At 44.1% G+C, this 18,082-nt stretch overlaps 1 protein-coding gene across 1 annotated transcript in view; it reads left to right on the forward strand.

Moving 5' to 3' along the window:
• grid1b (glutamate receptor, ionotropic, delta 1b) overlaps positions 1 to 18,082 on the forward strand; it is a 323,064-nt gene that overhangs the window by 47,667 nt on the left and 257,315 nt on the right. The gene's annotated exons all lie outside the window — the stretch shown is intronic.

An 18,082-nucleotide genomic window follows, 5' to 3' on the forward strand; every position in this document is an offset into this window, starting at 1 on the left:
TGAGTACCGCTCCATGTGAAGCTCTTTATGGTTAGTTATTGATTGAAGCTCTGGAGGGAATCATTGATAGCAAATGCTCAGGATAATTTACGAGATTCGTAAATATATATTTTCTCTCAACCATAACCAGTTTCAGTTTCTCAACCAGTTTATAACACAAAGCACTCCACTGTGTGCGTGCGTGTGTGCTACTGTCTTTCTGCTAGCATCAGCAAAGCCAGTTAATGCTAATGGACAACATCTTCATGCTTAGATGTGATTGGATGAGGGCTGAGGCAGGAGAGTGTGTGTGTGTGTGTGTGTGTGTGTGTGTGTGTGTGTGTGTGTGTGTGTGTGTGTGTGTGTGTGTGTGTGTGTGTTACACATTCAAGACCGGGATGGTGCTAAAACTCTTAATCTCACACACACTGAGGAGAAACACAAGTCATGACCGTTCGGAGGGCAGAGCTTCCTGTTCTCCACTGTAAATTCACATTTACCTTTATTTTCATAAGAATGTGCAGCAGCTCTGAAATCATAATACCCAAATTTCCCAGACCCCCCCATGGTGACTTCTTTAAATACCATCCTTTGTCAGACCATGGGGGGTGAATTAAGTATCTATCCATCTCCAGTTTAGAAACATACAGAAGAGCAAGAAACAGCAAATCTCCACATGCAGAGAAATCAGGACTTTTTGCTTAATGAATTATCAAAATATGTGGGAATTATTATTTTTATTTTGGACCAATTAATTGCTTCTCCCATATCTGGTGATATTTCTTCATAATTGCTTTTCTCTGTGCTATTTCTTGCCTCAGCCTGGTGTTTACATCTCTGTCATGAAGCACAAATGATTTTTAACAGAATTTCTGATCATTTGCTACTTGAAGAGATTTTAATTGTGTTTCTGGCTGGAGTTACAAAAGAGCCACACCAAGTAGTTGTTGTGAGCTTTAATATGTTATGCATGAGTCTTTTCAGTAAAGCAGAAAATGCCGTTTGTAGTTCGGTATTTCTGAAATGGTCAAATCACCAAACAAGCATTTCTCTAACACAGTAAGTGTCATTGTTTTCTCAGAACTTGGTAACGAAGCTCTTGGCAGGAAACATAGCTTGAATATTTCACTGAATATTAAATAGTGATGGGGCCTAGAGGCTGCGGGGCTGCTGCTGCAGATCTGAACAACGAGTCGGCCTGAAACCTTTGTGTAAAAGGCTGCGTTATCACCTCGACTATCTGTGTTTACAGCCGCAGAGAGGGCGAGCGATCGAGTATGTGCGACGTGACCCTGACGCCCAGGGGTGACCACAGTACTCACCGCTCACTGATCCTTCACTACACCTCAATTAACCTCCACAGAGGACAACGGCTCGTATATCTGCACGAGAGGAAAGGCCGAGCATCCCGAGCGCGAGGTTATAGAAACCGAATCTGCCGTCGTCGTTAATGAGCGGAGGGAGGGAGCGGAGCAAACGAGGGACGAGAGGAGGAGGGAGAAGGAAAGGGTGGAGGACGGGGGGGATTAGGAGGAGGGCAGCAGGAGAAGAGCTGAAGGGAGACATCCACGATAACGACGTTCTGTTTCATATCTGCTCAGAAATGGTGCATATACTCTTTTAAAACGCATTAACGTGCAAAAACCACAATTCCACTCGAAGTGGCTTTAAGGGGTAGAGCACAGTGTGTGTAATCATATTGTCAGCTGAGTTACCTATTATCCCCTAAAAGTCCCAGATTTTCTCCCATATTGTGTCAGTGACATTTTAAAAGCAGTCTCTGGTATTTGTGAGTGGCAGGGCTTCTAATTTTCTCCAACGCTAAGGACGGCCTTAAACAGACTTTTAATAGCTCTCGCACAGACGTCCGTCAAAGACACGTGATGAAATCTGAATTTACGTCTCGGTCCAGGACTGTGCAGGGACTCATCCCTTAAATCCAAGCATCAGACCAGACCCTCTACTCAGGTTCAATAAGTGTGTCCAGCTCAACTTCCCATTCTAGATATTTCTGTAATTAGCACAGTCAGGTGGGAAGAACCTGGGTCAGCTGGAGAACTAGACTTTGGACAGAGTCCCAGGGTCAACATCATCTGTCACCGTTTATTCAGGCTGTTCTTAGCGACGTGTCCACCAACTAACGAGGTGGTGACAAATATTGTGTTTGGCTCTTGGCTGAAAGTCTGTCCCTCCCAGTGACATCAGACATCAGCAGACGGGTTTTCCTGGGACATCCAGTGAAAGCTGATGCCTAAAGTAAGTTTGAGATCTAGAACAGCGTTTGCTCGTTGATGAAGGTCCATAGAGCTTTGTCGCTGTGACCGACGGAAAGTGTCTTTTTTTAAGTCCGGCATCTGAAATTCACTACAAAGCTCCTTTCTTTCTCTGCTTGAATCGCTCCCACAGACTCACAGTGAAGCAGATAATGCAGCTAATGGCTCTTCCAAAATCCATATATGATTTAATGGAAGTTCACTCTTTTGAAACAGGAAGCGAAATAGGACTTTTTGCTTTCTGAAGGCAGAAGTAGACCCTCATAATATTTTATCTAAAGGTCATTCTCAGACACAGAGAAAGAAGTAGTCTAATTTATTTTCCGTTGTGCTTTTCTATGTGGACCACTGATGCAGACATCTGAGAGGATTTTATATTGAGTAATTAGCAATTTTACACCTGAAGGGTTTCTAGCAGCTTCCTCGTACGGAAAAGGTGATTTCATGTTTAACCTGTTGAGCACAGCCAGAAGACGCCCACGTCATAGGACCATATTTTACATGTGTGTTGCGTATAGTCATCGTTTGAGCATCGACATGCTGCAGCGTATGTTTGGGTGTCACTTTAAAATGAGAAAAAACGTCTTCGTCGGCCGTTTATCACGTTCCTGTCGTCCTTGTGCTGCGGTGACCCTGAACCCCAAAGTGCGATGAGATTGGTTTTCCAGCACAGAACCTGTGATGCCTGTTTTTCCTGTAAGCATTTTCCCATACTGCCTCAGCATTTCTCAGGCGTTTACTGCAGCTCGAACTCAGAATATATCCTTCAGACAGATGGGGTCCCGTTCCACGTGGCACTCGGTCTCAGCAGGACCGGTGAAGGACAGCAGGCTGAGTCAGGACAAAATCCGGTTCAAACCCAGGCCACCTGAGCGCAGTAAATACAGTGTTGGGGGGTAATGGAGTGGGGTGATGGTTGCTTACATCCCATAAATATGCTAGATGTTGTCTCTTCACAGAGAAACGGCTCAGCGTGAAAAGAGGAAGCACAAAGTTTGATGTAGTTTGCTTCTGTGTGTTCTCTCCAGGTCAGCTCAGGGAAAACCTGCATAAAGTTTATCAGAATTAAGGTTCACATAATGAGATGAGGTTTGATTCGGTTTCTACAGTCAGTTCCACATGTGCAGATACAATTTAAATGTAAAGAAACATATGTTCATTTAGTTGAATATGAACATTAACACAGCGAGGGAATTAAAAAAAATCTGTTCCGTTTGGATAAAGTTTGAGTTTTGATTAAAAATCACAGTTTATGTGCAAATGTCCAGTCAGAGGTTCATTATCTGACAGTTATGCAGAGTAAATCTGTTATTTTTCATCGGTGTCAGTCTGGCTGCATTAGTATTGTCTGGATTCATTCACAAGCTGAAAAGAAGCCAATTAGCCAGCTGACAGAAAATGAATGAACAGCTTATTTGGGTTAATAATTAATGCTTCCACTCATTTTCAGGCGAAGTTGCCAAAATAATTTCCCTAGTGTCAAACATTTCCATTTACAACTTTATAAAAGCGAGAATTTGCTGTTTTTCACTCTGACACGAGACGACGTTTGAACCAAAGCCTTCGAAAAAAGTTTGACAGACGAATTGATAATGAAGTCACCAGAGTAGTTTCCAACCAGGACGAGAGTTACTGTGTTTCATAAATCACAGTAGTTCCTGTCGCGTACGCACAGCCCGTCTGTCCTGTCCTTGTCTGTCGTCCTGAGGAGACGATTTACGAGCTGCGGCAGCGACGTCTCAGGCCATCGGATCATGAAGGCTCACTCACTGACGCAATTCATCCCCCAGCCTCTTGCTCTAACCTCAACCGTCACAGCTAAAGGTCCAGCCCAACCCTGCCCCTCCTCCAGGCCCAGCCTGGTTCTAACCTGAACCCAAAAACCACGTCTGAACCCTCACGAGGGCCAGAGACCACACGTCGTCACTCCCGTGGTGTAAAACTTACAATACATATACAGACGATGAATTTTATGCCGCTACAAATCCTCCGACGTAAGCTGCCATGGACGTGCTCAGAAAGACCTAAACATAAAAAGACATAGACACACTCGCAGTAGTGGAAGCTGCTCGTGGAGGAAGACTAGGAAGGTTTATTTGACTCTGGAGGGCTGTTTGATAGAAGTCATTATCTGATTCCTGCTCCTGCCTGATAGAACTGGATATTATAGCAGAAAGTGTGTGTGTGTGCGTGTGTGTATTCATCTGTCAGTTCTGCTGTGTGTATCTATACCTGCAGAAATGTTCAGTGGGAAACTAAGACAGACACCTGCCAAACCCTCCTTTAGGTTGAAGCCATGCAGATTATTGTTTTTTAATGTCTAAATATTGTCACAGTTTCAAATCATTGATTAATCTGCCTGGTGCCAGAACAGCTGGACCTGGACAGAAAGCAGGTAAAGACACACACAGTCTTAACATGTTTGTGCAGCATCAGCAGTTTCTGAGCAGGACTGTTTGGATCCTGTTTCTGTAGCGGCCACCCTCAGAGCCTGGTCGGTTCTGTAGAAGAGCAGGGGTGAGTAGGTCGGACCTCGGACAGAATACTAATGAGAACGCGGAACGGTAATTCCGACCCTGTAGTTTGACAGAACCACAGATAGATCCTTAAAATCTGTCTGCAGCCTGTGCAGTCTGAGTGTCAGCAGGACCATGGCTGACAAGTGGATGAAAACCACAGACGGATCACGTTGGCAAAACTCCCTTCACCATTTTTCCCCTTCAGAGATCAGATGTCAGCATCAGGCTGGAGAGCAGAAAGAGGATCTTCATGCTTCATGCATCACGCCTCCTCCGACACCGTCAGTGGACTGTATCTGCAGAGTAATGGACACGCTTTCAGGGAGAAACTCGGTCTGAGATGTGCCGGGGTCAAGCTGCTGTGAAATGATTTAAATCCTCCCACAGGATCTGCACACATCGGGCTGAAACACACCAATATGGAGAGAGAAACCTGAGCTCACGGTGCAGTAGGAAGCATCAGGGTTCATGGGAACTGAAGTCTTCATTTAGAGGAGCCTGAGCGTTAACAGTCATCTCCAACCTGATCTGACGTGTTTGGGATTAGTATGTAAATGATGCTGTAATTCAATCCAAATGCAGCTCAGTAGAACTTCAATGATGTTAAGCACAAAAAGATAAACACAATTACATTTGTGTTTTCAGAGATTTAAGGAACATCATCAACAAAGATTATGCAATTTGTATTCCTGAGCAGCTCTGACACCTCGAGTCTGGTTTGCATATTAATAAACGTCCTCATTGTGTTTTAAACGAAGGGCTTTTGACTGTGTGGAGCACAGCTTCATCAGTGCCGGGGCTGCAGCTCGATGTCAGAGAGACTAGCTTTTTAACCACAGGACTCACCTTAATGCTCCGTGTTCACACTTTAACGTTGAAAAGGATGTTGCAGCTGTGCCAGATGTGGTGTGTGCTGGTCCATAGTGGTCAGTGGTTGATGTGGTGCTGGAAGTTATCTCAGCTCCTGGAGCTCTCCAGTGGCTGTAAAGTAGATTTGACTGCACAGAGACGCTTTAAAAAAAAAAAGCCCAACATGTCTGAAGGTCTGTCTTCAGTGAAGCTGTGGTTCATTTATGTTTGGACGGAGGTTTTTCATCAAAAGTGTCTGCACATTGTTTATAGTTTGATAACCCATCAGTCATCTGTACTGCTCATCCCGTCGGGGTGGCTGCAAGAGTCAGATACACGGTCCTGGTTGTTGCTGCAGTAATTCTTCCTGTCCCCGTCCCGTCATGGACTTAATACACATATTTCAGTTGTCTTCACCGATAATATATTCTTATGATGGATCCAAGCAAAAATAATACTGAAGGGTTCCAGTTCAGTGACACTTTAAAATGTGTAAATATGTCGAGTTATCTCTTCTCCCGCTTCATCTCAAAGTTATTTTAAGTCATCGAGCTGTTTCTGAGTGCAGGAGCTGCAAAATGAAATGTCATGTTGGTGATTCCGGCTGATTTATGTCGGCCTGGCATATTTTCAACAACGGAGAAAAAACAAACATGCCAAAGTTCCAGGCGAACAGAAACCTCCGCTCCTCCTGAAGCACTTGTGTGACTGATGGTTGTATGTTGGCAGCAGTGGGAGAGTTCACGTGGAGGACAGCTCGTTCCTCGGCACAGATAAGATTTCTGCTTGCTGAAGTGTCAGGAGTCTGTGTCTGAGGAACGCCAGCTGGTCTTCAGTCGATAAGCTCAGCTCGGCCGCTCTTATCAACTCTTTCTTCTTCTTCTTCTTCTTCTTCTGCTGCCGCCGCTCTGTGCTGCCTCTCACCAATCAGCTGTTGCTGAGGTGTTTTCAGATTCCCACAGTTTCCCAGACTGATCAGAAACGAGATTTTCCCTTGAGGGTTTAAGGGCTGATTTCTTTATGTGCTGTGCTGCATTTGAGGTCAGACTGTCTGGAGTGAGCACATTAATAACGTGATTTAGCTCCATGGATACTCAGTGAAACATGTTCCTCCCCTGCCCAGGTACAGTCAGTCGTACGTTTCACCTGTAAGAGCCATGTTGATCGTCGTGACATCAGAAAATGTCGGAGCAGCAAACGCAGCGTCGTGCTGCGACAGATACAGAATAGTCATCAACCTTTAGTAGGCTGCCCTAACCTTTCCACTGTGACCCCCCCCTCCTCTGCATTTAGACTGGAATACACAGATGAAGCAGATCCTGAATTACGTCGTGTTTCCTGATTCATAATGGAGCCTTCGTTGTTTCTATGAAGCCTGGAAATGAACCTGAGATGAACCTTAACGAACTCCAGCTGTGCCTGAGTTTAGGAATACACAGTGAGGAAACTGCACACACACTCTCTCTCACACACACACACACACACACTCACACACACACACACACACACACACTCACACTCACACTCACACACCTCTGACTCCTGCATAAAATATTCAAGCATCATCAGTTTTGTGTTCAAAGAGAAGATGAGGCTGTTGGGTGGATGGAGGTGTGTGTGTGTGTGTGTGTGTGTGTGTGTGTACCTTGCTTGTCTTTCATCTTTGAGGACCTAAACAAAGACCTTACACACTGAGCGAGATGAGAAATGAAAACAAAGAAGCTGCAAATGAAACTATTTTGTATAAACACTGTAGAAGCATCTAATCATTCCCTCCAAAACTAATATCATATTGTTTTGATGTGTTTTTACCTTGTGACAGTCTGTTCCTGCACCAGGACTAACGTGTGTGTTGTCTTATTTTCCGTGTAGTGTTTTTAAAGGTAATTAAGTTAGTTTTTATAATGGACACAACAGGCGAACACTCGGGTTTAATACTTTAAAAAACGACATTTGTGATCGTGGCTGATGAAATGAGCAAACAAACCTGATTTATGAGATTAGCTGTGTCAGACTCTAACTGATCTACTGTGCTTTTGACACCACCTCACTCTGTGTGCCGCGTTAATTAGATTTGATGTAATGCACTTTGCATTATATCTCCCCTGTGTGTGTGTGTGTGTGTGTGTGTGTGTGTGTGTGTTGAGTGTATAAATAGAGCTCCCTGCTGACTTAAAGCAGCTGTCAGTTTATTTTGGTGACAGGCAGAATTTGAATTTTCCACTATAAGAAGTGTTTTGTTTTTTTTTTAATCTTCAGACATTGTTTGGTAGATCAGCCTCATTCAGCTCAACTGAGCTCATGAACACCAAAACACAAGTTCAGGGTTCCCATCAGAGTTCCCTCATGGATCACTAAAACTCTGGCAGAATATTAGTAATTATTGCCTGTGTGGAATCTAATCAAGCTGCCAGATCAGACTCAGTTATTTAGGTCTTTCAGTATTCATGTGGGATAAATACACTTCTCAAAATATCAGCAGTGAAGCGCAAAACACATTTTCTGCTCAGCATCTTTTTGAGGTGCAGGTCTCCCATCAGTCTTAAAGAGATCTAGATATTACCTGCTCATGGACATGCATGGTGTGAAGGTTATAATGGAAACCTGCTCTGTGTGTTAATGCATGTAAAGATATTCCATTGCACTTCTTATTGCAGGGCGGAGCGTAATGAAAATATTAAGGTTTCATATATTAGTATTGACGAAGACTCTGTTTGTTGAGCTGGTTTTGTTTCGCTGTAGTGAAAACAGAATAAAAAGATGGATTGGCAGAGAAAGTTTTAATTATCTCTTTTTTTTTTTTTTTTTTTTTACTTAATGAACCTGAGACCACAAGAAACTGGCCTTGTTATCTAAGATAATTAACTTGTGATCTTGAGCTACTGGTGTTGCTTAAAAAAACCAAGCACCCCCCATGTTTTGGTGTTTTGCTTTGCTTTTTGTTTTTCCCAACAGAAACAGTTTGTCTGCGTCATTTGGAAATAGATCAAATGTCTTGTTTTCTTTTCTGCAGCCACAGATTCGTCTCCTTTACAGCGTGAGCGTCAGACTGCACCCTCTGCCCTCGGACTCCTGAGCTCCTGGAAGCACAAAGCACTAATTGTGTGGTTTGCTTGTTAGCTCCCCTGATAACCTGCCGCGCTTTGTATTAGAGGAGGATGAATGACTGATGGGAGAAAGGGGGATTTGGAGAAGGGAAGAGAGTGAGTGAGGCGGACTGATGGACAAAAGGTCAAAGGAGGTTTTAATGACAAAGTGCAGGCCATGCGGTCTCTGTCCACCTCCTCCATCACCTCCTGTTGGCTCTGCCAGCATCCCTCCCTCCCTCCCTCCTCCATCACCAGCCGCTCAGTTACTGAACGTGTATAGGTATCCATCAGGTTGTATGTTGAAGCCAAAGGCAGAACGAGAGACTAATTAAATCTAATCCTTCCCCTCTGAAACCGACGAGGTCTATTCTAAGAGGAACCCGCATTATCCCAGGATAATCACATTCATGCTGGGTCTGCTGGGAGCACGTACGCCGCTGTCAGTCAACACTCGGCTCCCATTCATCTTTAATAACTCCTCTCTCTTACTTCCACACCTCTGCTTGTTCCCGCTGCTGTAATCTCTCCAGCCTTTATTGGCAGTTTGTGGTGGATTTGAGGCTGGAAAAGGAGGAATCCAAGTGCTGCGGCACATTGTGTTTGTGGGTTTATATGCGCTTTGATTGATGGACGTCATCTCGGTTCCCTACTGAGGAACCAAGCCAACAGGTTCTGGCCTCAGTCTGTCTCAAGCTGACATTCCAGTTCCAGCTGAGAAATCCATGAAACAAAAAGCCTTTTTTTTTTTTTTTTTAACAAAGTTTGAGGCTCAGCTTTAATGGGGATTGTGGGAAATCACTTAACTGAAGTAGATGATGAAGGTAAAGTCATTTACCAAGAAATCAAATTACAGTTGTTGCATCATGTAATAAAAAGCAGTGGAAATCAGATTGGAGACCTGAGGTTTTTCATTTTAAAACTTTATGTGAATATTTTAGATTTTAAAGTGATAACCAGGATTTAATCCAGCAGCATGTGATGGACTCCTTGGCCCCACCGTGCAGTGACTGGGCTTTTATATGAACCGTCTGCAAAGCTTCTGTGTTTTCTTCCTTTCCTCCAAATCAAACTGGACTCTGACGTCCAGTCTGCTGGGTAACCAGTGTGAGACTGGAAACGGTTATTGGTCTTTAAATGAGCTTGAAATCTTGTTGTTGAAGGTCTGACACTGACGTCTGTCTGTTCTCTAGTGGGGAGAACACGTTCTGTAGATAATACTTTAATTCACATGTTCTTCTATCAGATTTTTACTATTTAAATACTGACTGAAGTACTTTAATGGCATATAAACAAGGATATTATATTTTGTACCAGTGTACTGCAGATACTTTTCTTTACTGTATCTATCTCATTTTTACCAACATTAATGCCAGTAGTAGTAGTAGCAGCAGTAGTAGCAGTAGCAATAGTAGTAGCAGTAGCAGTAGCAATAGTAGTAGTAGTAGTAGTAGTAGTAGCAGTAGCAGTAGCAGTAGCAGTAGTAATAGTAGTAGTAGTAGTAGTAGTATTTTTGTTGCTGCAGCTCTCACACTAGTGAACCAAAAGTTCTTTCATCCTTTTCCCAGTGTCTCCATTTTGTGGTTTTACATTTCAAACGCTGAGCGTCGGGTCCCAGAACAAAGCTGCAGTATATTTATTCAGCAGTTCACCAGAAAACTTCACTCGTCTCAGACGGAAATAGAAGTGAAGCTTTAAATGTTAAATTATCGTCTCCGGGGCCTGTCAGTCAGTTTTAAAAACTCTGATTATTGTTGAACTTTGCAGGTTCAGGCCCCTGAGCTTTCTGCTCGCTGCTCTTCAAATTAGTCTTTTGTTCTTATGGATGGCCTCTCTCCTCCAACACTGGCCTCTTCTGCTTATCTCCTCCCTCCTCTTATCTGTCCTCCTCAGAACTTCCTCTCCTTATTAGTGAGCCACTTCACCAGATTAGCTCCGTCTGTGTCCACTGGACTGGCTGAGTCCTGGGTTTCTGTGTAGATATATTCCTCCTTTGCATGTGTTTGTTGACATCTTCAGAGAGATGAGTTTAGAGATGCATGTCCAGTTCAGACAGTGGAGTCAGTGGAGCCGCCGCTTGTTGTCACAGTTTGAGAAATCTTCGATGCCAGCGGCCTGTCACAGCGATATGATCCAGTTCGCTGCAGTGGAAAAACACAAGTTGCTGCATTGGGGAAGTGGGGTCATGAAAAACTAGAGTTCAACCAGGACCAGGCCCCCCCCCCACAGTGTCTTCCTGGATGGAGCCATGTTGGACTCCAGCAAAGAAAGTTGTCCTCCCTGTTTTTTTTTTTTTTTCATTCAATCTGTTCTGCTTTATTGATTTTAATTATTTTCGAATGATTAACTCGCAGAGCTGAGCACGCTCTGTGTTTGCTGATGCACTGCTGGGTGTGTGTGTGTGTGTGTGTGTGTGTGTGTGTGTGTGTGTGTGTGTGTGTGTGTGTGTGTGTGTAGTACAGATGCATGTGTGTTACCCTTCATCTGCGCATGTGTATTGATATTAAAGGTGTGTGTGTTTCATTATTTACAGCCTGTATTGTTGTTTCACCCCCTCGTGCTGCTTTAAAGCCACGTTACAGTGAAACTACAGGTTTATAAACTGGACTTAAGATGTTCTGTGTAAAAACAGCCTGTTCTGGTTAAAGTTGGCTACTTGCAGTCAGTTTGGTGCAGCTGAGTCCTCTGGCCCTGGTCTCCGTGCGACCCACGTAGCAGCAGCTACTGGTCCGTCAGCTTCGGGAAGCCTCCTGTAAATGACGCCGTATATGAATGAGATTTATTCCTCAGCAGAGGCAGTAAACCTCACACAGGCTGCCGATAACTCTCGGTGTTCGGAGCTTAACAAGATATTTATGGCTGACAAACAGTAACTTTAATCCTGATAAACACCCCCCCCCCCAGAGGCTCAGCGGCGGCACAGGTGCCCACAGAGACTCTCACAGGGGCTGAGACGGCAGCATCTCACAGCTGAGTGTCGGTCGGACTCCTCTCTGACCTCTGACCCTTCAGGTCACACGTGACGCGGCCACGATGCTCCGCTCCCACTGCAGGAGCATAAGGAGACAAACCGTAGCATCGTTAGAGACCGACTCTGCTGTGATGAGCTTGTGTATCATGTTTGGTGTGTGTTTCCCACTTCAGACATAACAAAGATCTTCCTCTTAGTTCTTCTTCTCTGCTCTGCCTCATTATCAAACTCCAGACGGGGCTTTTTCCAGCCTTAATAGCACTTCTGACTCCGACCATCATTCCCGTTCTGTATGCATGGGGAGTGTTGCTCCCTCTGTGGCTTTGTGTTGCCTGCAAAGTGCTGACCGTGCAGATGTTGGCAGCTGCTAACCGACGAGAGACAATGAGCGTGTGGTGTGTTTAGCACATGTTTTATTTATCTAACACATGTGGGATTTGTGAGCTGCATTCATCACATCCTCTCTATCGCCGCTTTCCCTCTTTGTCTGTGTCTTCACATCCCTGATCTCGTCGTCTCCACTTTTCTTCTTCTTCCTCACGTCCCGACTCTTTTACCTATTCTCCATTTCTCCTACCTTCTCTTTCCTTGTTTCCTCGCTGACCTCGTCTCACTTTTCCGCTGTTTTGTTCTCCTCGTCCTTCTCATTAGTTGGATTTGTAACGTGTTCCTGCACGCGAGGCGCCGTAGAACACGTTAAGCTCTGTGGCAGCGGCGTGTTTCTTTATCCCTCCTCCCTTTGCGATAACGTCCGGTGTAATCGGTCTTTGGCTGGCCGGGGTCCCCGACTGCTCCAATAATCCTCTTTGTGACAAGACGGCAGTTAGACGCTCTCACCGTCCGGCTCGATTCACACGGTCGAGGCCTCGGGGCTTTAATGAGAGCAGGAGGTGAGCTCAGGTCTGGATGAAGATGACGATGATGGTGGTGATGATGGTGATGATGGTGGTGGTGATGAGCCTACTGGGCCATTTCCATGTTGTGGCTTTCAAACACTTGTTGATACTTTCTTACTACTTCATTTCATACTTACTAACAAATGGAGCCACAGTGATAAGTTTGATTCATTGAGCCAAGAGTTACACTATATGGCCAAAAGTATGTGGACAGACTGTTACTGTTATTCTCAGACTGTCCATTAACGTGATGCTGCGTCAGCCTCCAGTCTTCAGGTGTGATGTTGGTGATAAACTCTGATGGTCCAGTTCTTCCCAAAGATGCTTCAGGATCAGTAAGTGTTTCTCTGTGGACCATGCTATGTCTGCAGAGCGTTGCAGCAACACTGGAAGACCTTCACGTATTTAGATTTAGACAGAACTGAAGATAACCAAACATGAGAAACAGCCTCGTGACACGAGCTGTCAACTTAAAAGTGACCCATCAAATTCAGGTTCACACCAGAGCTTCTGTTGTGAAATGTACGATCTGATAATGGTGGTTTTAAAACTGAGGCTTGTCGTTCTGCGTTAACACGAGCAGCCATGACAGCCTGAAGAAAGAGCTGCGTCCTCCCACTGCAGCGTTTTCCGTCACAGCTTCACACACCCTGACAAAGATCAGATGCACACACACACTGGAGGCAGTGGGGCATTATCAGGCAGCCCACGTGTCATACAGCCTCCGATCACGGTGAGATGATGACAGCTGATCGATACAGGCACCTGCATGTCCTGACCTTCATCTTAGGCCTGTCACTCAGCGGCCGCTGTAAAATCCTGAGCAGGCGTTTGTCCGAGCCCGAGCTGCCGCCCGACAGGTCAGATGACATCAAGTTTAAAACGGCGTTACCGCCGCCCTCCATCGTGTTAGGATCAAACCTCAGACGCAGCTTCAAACACTTTGAAATCTGCTGGAATCTGTAATAAAAAAACACTTTGGCTTCAAACTTGATTATGTGCTGCATGAAAAAATAACAGTAAATGACGATTTGTCTCCTTTAATCTCATTGTATTGTCCCACCTCTGAATAAATGCAGTGAATCTATGAAGTGAAGTCGCAGTGTACTGCTTTATAATTTGTTATTTCCCAAAGGCTGCTCGCAAATGGAATAAAATGGTTCTCTCAATTATTTGGGAGAACAAATCGATACCAAAAGTTAACAGCTGGGTTATTGTTTTCCCAAACTTTCATGACTTCCTGCAGAGCAAATTGGGCTCAGGGTCCACAGAGTTTTAGGCCACGCAGAAAATAGTTTTTAAAATGTGGCGTCCTCCAGAGAAGCGTTTTAGGGTTTTTGTGTTTTGAGATGCTGTGGCTGAGTTTGACGTTCCAGTTGTTGACGTGACGTCGGTTTCTGTCCCAGAAGTCACACTTCCTGTTTGAAAACGTGTCCTTCCGGGTTCGGTTTCACCCACTCTGATCACACACAGCACAGTTTCTTAGTATGAAAAGGTGGAATAAATAGGCGAGTGTGTGGACTGAGGACTGTCAGATATAAACTTTACTCCTAATGTCACTACCAGTCCTGCTTAAATTATTATTAATAATTAATAAATGATTATCTTTAATCATTGAATGACAATAATCAGTGTGTGGTCCAGGTGAGTTGGACCCACCTTTGCAGAGCAGTGAGTGTTTGTCTTCTCCTCTTTTATCTAAACTTTTGCACCGTGTGGATTAGCCCACCGGTGTGTGACACGTGCTCCCATTATGATTTGTGTTTCATTATCAGAGGAGCGCCGACTCACTGGCAGCCAATCAGCTCGCAGCAGCTCAGCTAATAGCTACGATAATCAATTTGTTTTTTTTTCTAATTTTAAATCCAATTATTTTTTTTGAAGGAGGAGGATGAGAATAATCTGACACAGGGCAAACAGCCAATAAATAATCAGCTGCAAGAAAGATGTCAGTGGCTTTGTTATTGTGTGCGTGTGTGCGTGCGTGTGTGTGCGTGTGCGTGTGTGTGTGTGAGATCAGCTGGCTGCCGGCTTGATCTGCAGACAGGCCTTTAGACCTCTGTTTGTTTTTTCTCCCTCTATCACGCACAGTCTTTTCTTCCTTTCATCTTCTTCTCTCATCCTCCTCTTCCTCCTTTCCTTCTGGGTCGGTAAACAGGCGAGGGACGGGCACAACGCACTCGAATATTTGTTGACAGCAGCATCAGTAACTTCTGCCGTTCGTGCCGGCTCTGAAAAGCCTGAAATTCAGACTCCGACTCATCTCCTGGAGAGAAAACAATGTTTATAGTGTGTGAAGTTGTTTGAAGGCAAAATAAATCTTCAGCTGTCTGCTTCATCTCTCTCACACTCTGCTCACTTCATCGTTCCTTTTCTTTTTTTCCTTATCTGCTTGATCTGTTGAAGAGCTGGGAGTCGGGGGATTTTTCTTTCCTCTGAGAAAGTTCAGCTTTAGACACAGAAGTTTAAAATCTGGAGAAAGTGGAATTTTAAAACACTGGGAACTGTGCGGATGTTACAGCTAAAAGTAAATTATAGATACAGAATTTCTGCAGAAATTGTGGTGGGATTTCTGGCTGCTGAAAAATCAGGCGGCAACTGTTGCTGGCTGATTTTAAAAAGCTGCACTGGTACAAATGTTATATATGTGTGTGTGTGTGTGTGTCACAAAAAGAGCAGAATGAATGTGCGTGAAGAAGCTTGAGTAACACAGGACTGTCTGCTGGTGCAACCACTGCAGCGTGTGCAGGATCTGAACAGGATTCTCAGTGTTTACTACACAGAAAACCAAACGTTAAAGATGCTCTAATCACATAAAGATGGTGCACAGAGTGCCTATCGGTCCTGGCTTGGAATATAAAGTGTAGTCATTTGGAAAATGGGATCTGTTAAAGTGAAAAGCAGCTCAATCAGCAGCAGATTCCCTCTAGTGCCAAGGAATCAGTGACGCAGTGTTTTACTTGGTTTGTGTCCATAAAAACTTTAATTCCGTTGTTAAGATGATATTTTGTAGGAAGTAATCAAATATTTTCTTCTAAGTGGTGCAGATGGAACCAAATCTGCATTTAATGAAGGTTGACGCCAGCAAAGCGAATGACCTCAGAATAAGAACAGACAGCTCTGTAATCAGACTTTGAATCTGTTCAAATTCAAAATTCTGTTTAAATCAAAATTATGTTTTTATACAGTTTGAAAAATAAATCCAATAATGTCTTTTTTTTTTTTTTTTTGTTTTTTTTGTAGCGTCTCCTTCAGATGGAAGCAATGATCCAAAGTGTTTTAGTTCCAATCTGTAAGAAAATAAAGGAATGTTGGTTTTACAGGAGCAAGTGCAGCAGAAAACTTTTCTAACTTCCTTTTTACTGCAGTTTGTTTAACTTTCCCTCACGGGAACATCAAGTTAGGGTTAGTTAGAAATCCTGAAGCCATGCTCCCTGTGCCCTTTGACCTCAAATCGTAGACAAGGGGCCCTTACAGAACCCATCCAGAACCCTGAAAACATAGACCATCATGCGGGGAGAGCTCACATGCTTCAAACGTCACATGCAAACAGACGAAACACGTTTATTCCCGATGCTGCACCTGTGGTGTCACAGTGGTCAAGGTGGTTCCTGGAGCTGCACAGAAAACTGAGCTGGTCCAAACGGGCCTGAGAGGTTTTGAATCTTTTTGTTTGTGCAGCCACTAAACTCATCATGTAGGGAAGGAAGGACAAGGGGGGGGGGGGTAAATATTTGTCAGTATTAGTATGTTTGTATGTAGTGACAGCTAAATTAAATGTGTAGTGCGGCTGCTTTCTCTTCATTGTGCACTTTCCTAGTTCACACTGTGTTTGTGTGTGTGCACGTGTCTATAGAGTCCATTCATCACTGTGTCACATTGGTCTGAGCCCTGCTTTATTGCCAGTGGGACTGAGCTTATCATAGTGTGTGTGTGTGTGTGTGTGTGTGTGTATATATTCTTTTATTTCACATATACTGATATAGTGCATTTCCTGGAACCTCTGTTGAGAAACCATTTATAGATAAAATAACCTAATAGGATTTTCCCCCCCAGTGAATTCACTACATTATAAATCAAGGTGCTTCATCACACTGATGCAAACATCTCGTAAACCTTTTTAAAGCAGTCATGCTCCCTGATCTGTGACCTGTCCACCGCGGTTTAATATAACCAGGCGTGTTTAAGAACTGAAGCCAGTACAGCTCAATCTCCGACCAGTGATGAACATCCGTCGTCTGAAAGTATGTAATTGTGTTGCTCCCCACCGCTTCACAAGTGCTTTGGTCATAAACCAAAGTTTTTATGGGTGGGCTGGAGATGATGTTGTACTTACTGTTAGTTATAGTGACTTTGTTCTCTAAGAACGTGACGCGCTTCAGCTCAGTCCTGTCCTTCCTTCTGCAGAGCACGTGTTTACGTTTGTAGCTACGTTATGGAAGAAAACGGCGTTTACAGGAACTTCCTGGAAGCAGAAACGGCCACAGTCAAGGCAGATTTGGGTTTGGAAGCATCACAAACACAAGGGAAAGATATTTGTCCTGTTCACACAGCAGGTCTCAGATCAGATTGGACCTACTCTCTACTGCTTTCTGCTTTTGACTTTACCTTTTCTCTTTCTTCCCAGAAACCTTTTCACTGTTGGTCCGTTGTTTATATCAGGATCTTCTCTTGCGAATCATGTGAATCCATATCAACTGACACGGTAAACGCTTCTGTGACCAGACCTTCCAGGGGCCGTGGCTCGGTCCTGACCTGCAGATTAATCTGGCCTCTTTGTGCCGTTTCTTCCTCCATGTTTTACTTTCACTTGAAATTCTTTGTAGTCCCATCTTATTAATTTCACGTTACGGGCGTGAAATGATAATGGCGTTGTGGAATCGGAGGGATTCCTTTGTGAATCGCAGGCCTCAGAGGGTCGGAGCGTTTGAAGTCCTCTCAGCCTCTCACAGCTCTGCAGGCTGCTGCGAATCAGACAGGATGACGGCGACAGTAGATTTTAGAAATAGAAAGCAGTGGTTATATTAATGTTGCAGTGCCGAAAACCCCACGAGCTCCTTGTTGCTTCAAAGCTGAAGATCTCAGTTTTATTTTACTGCCTGTTTTTAATAGAAACTGTGTTTTATCAGTAAATCAGATAAGGATGTGAAGAATCATAAGACTGTGAGTGAAGATCCTGTGACGCTGTATTTGTCTGTAATAATGAAATTATTATTATTATTATGATGCCTGGATGTGTTCGATACCTGTTCATGTTGTTAAGGTGCAGCAGGCGTTAGATGGGGAGACATGTTGTGTTGGCTTTGAACCGCCACCTCTTAATAAACTACTACAGAGAGCCACCACCACCATAATCATATTATCACCCCCTGCGGCCTGGAGTGCACACCCCCACGTTGTCACTGGCTCCAAGAGAAATGTTTTCACAGGACTGGTTTCCAGGCTGCATCAAGCCTTTGGCAAAGCTGTTCTCCAGCTTCGAGTCATCACGCACTAACATTATCTGAAA

Source organism: Mastacembelus armatus, chromosome 19 (genome assembly GCF_900324485.2).
Source record: "Mastacembelus armatus chromosome 19, fMasArm1.2, whole genome shotgun sequence".
Classification (NCBI taxonomy): domain Eukaryota; kingdom Metazoa; phylum Chordata; class Actinopteri; order Synbranchiformes; family Mastacembelidae; genus Mastacembelus; species Mastacembelus armatus.